Source organism: Gorilla gorilla, chromosome 2 (genome assembly GCF_029281585.2).
Source record: "Gorilla gorilla gorilla isolate KB3781 chromosome 2, NHGRI_mGorGor1-v2.1_pri, whole genome shotgun sequence".
In the NCBI taxonomy this organism is placed as follows: Eukaryota; Metazoa; Chordata; class Mammalia; order Primates; family Hominidae; genus Gorilla; species Gorilla gorilla.
In genome coordinates, this window is record NC_086017.1 from 90,263,888 (window position 1) to 90,266,242 (window position 2,355).

Sequence of the window (2,355 nt, forward strand, 5' to 3'; positions counted from 1 at the left end):
ATTTTCTCCTTAATTCCTACGTCATCCTTCAGGCTACAGATTCTATGAGGACAGAAACTATATTATTTACCTATGTTGTGTTGAATTCCAACACAATGGCTTGGCTAATCAATACCTGAATGTGCATTTTTTTCTACAGAAAACTAGAGTTTGAATAATAGTAATGCTGCCCATGGATGCTGCCAAGGAAGCATCGTAAAAGTCTCTCTTCCCTGCAATCATGACTAAGTCAGAGCCTCTTAAAGAGTCAGAACAGCTGCGGAAGCTCTTCATTGGAGGGTTCAGCTTTTAAACAACTGATAGGAGTGTGAGGAGCCATTTTGAGCAACGGGGAAGGCTCAGGGACTGTGTGGTAATGAAAGATGCAAACACCAAGCGCTGCAGGGACTGTGGGTTTGTCACATATGCCACTGTGGAGAAGGTGGATGCACCCATGAATGCAAAGCCACACAAGGTGGATAGAAGACTTGTGGAACCAAAGAGAGCTGTCTCAAGAGAAGATTCTCAAAAACCAGGTGGCCACTTAACTGCAAAAAAGATATTTGTTGGTGGCATTAAAGAAGACACTGAAGAACATTACCTAAGAGATTATTTTGAACAGTATGGAAGAACTGAAGTGACTGAAATCATGATGGACCGAGGCAGTGGCAAGAAAACGGTCTTTGACTGTGTAACCATTGATGACTGTGATTCAGTGGGTAAGACTGTCATTCAGAAATACCATACTGTGATTGGCCACAACTGTGAAGTTAGGAAAGCCCTGTCAAAGAAAGAGAAGGGTAGTGCTTCATCCAGCCAAAGAGGTTGAAGTGGTTCTGGAAACGTTGGTGGTGGTTGTGGAGGTGGTTTTGGTGGGAATGACAACTTTGGTCATGGAGGAAACTTTAGTGGTCATGGTGGCTTTGGTGGCAGCCATGGTGGTAGTCAAAATGGTGGCAGTGGGGATGGCTATAATGGATTTGGTAGGATTTGGTAATGACTGTGGTTAGGGAGGAGGCGGCCCTGGTTAGTCTGGAGGAAGCAAAGGCTATGGAAGTGGTGGAAAGGGTTATGGAAACCAGGACAGTGGTTATGGCAGGAGTGGCAGCTATGACAGCTATAACAATCGAGGTGGAGGCAGCTTTGGTGGTGTTAGTGGAAGCAATTTTGGAGGTGGTGGAAGCTACAATGATTTTGGCAATTACAACAATCAGTCTTCAAATTTTGGACTCATGAAAGAAGGAAATTTTGGAGACAGAATCTCTGACCCCTATGGTGGTAAAGGCCAATACTTTGCCAAACCATGAAACCAAGGTGGCTATGATGGTACCAGTAGCAGCAGTAGCTATGACAGTAGCAGAAAAATTTAATTACTGCCAGGAAACAAAGATGAAACAAAACTTAGCAGGAGAGGAGAGCCAGAGAAGTGACAGGGAAGCTACAGGTTACAACAGATTTGTGAACTAAGCCAAGCATACTGGTGGCAGGGCCTAGCTGCTACAAAGAAGACATGTTTTAAACAAATACTCATGTTTATGGGGAAAAAAACTCAAGGGTTATATTTGTGACTAATTATATAACAGGCTATTTTAGTTCTCGTTCTGTGGAAAGTGTAAAGCATTCCAACAAAGGGTTTTAATGTAGTTTTTTTTTTTTTTTTTGCACCCACGCTGTTGATTGCTAAATGTAATAGTCTGATCATGATGCTAAACAAATGCGTCTTTTTTAAAATAAAAAAGTAGTAATGATAATAATGACGGTGATGATGATGATGATGATGATGACACAAACAGGAAAAACAACTTATATGTGATCACGTTAAAATAATCAGTTAACCATTACACAAACATTCATTGTCTACCGTACAACAGGCACTGATCTGGGCACACTGGGAAAAATGCAGTAACTATGAAAAGTCCATGTCCAACATAAATTATGTTCTGTAAGGAGAAGACAGTCAATAAATAACAAGTCAATGCATAATTCAGAGAATTTAGAATACTGAAATCTGTTATGAAGATTGCATGGCAGTGAGTGAGTGTGAAGGTGGTCTTGATTAAGTGAATGACTGGGCAGGGGAACATGGGAGGCAGCATTTTAGTTAAACTCAGTAGGGATGACCTCTCTGAAGATGGTACATTTCAGTTATGAAGAGAACAGCCAGGAGAACATCTGAGAGAAGGGCATTCCAAGTAGAAGAAGCAACAAACATGAATGCCCTGAGATAAAGACAAGTGTGACTAGAACACAGTTACTGAGGAGGAGAGCAGAAGTACAGGCAGATCAAGTAAGGCCATTTGGAAGTCTATGATAAGGCTTGTTGATTTTATTAAGCATAATAGAAAGTGGTTGGAAAGGCTTTAATCAAGAGAGTTA

General features: G+C 41.2%; 1 pseudogene; it reads left to right on the top strand.

Moving 5' to 3' along the window:
- The first annotated feature begins 220 nt into the window (after positions 1–220).
- LOC101133005 (heterogeneous nuclear ribonucleoprotein A1-like) lies at positions 221–1,349 on the top strand (annotated as a pseudogene).
- Positions 1,350–2,355: the final 1,006 nt, after the last annotated feature.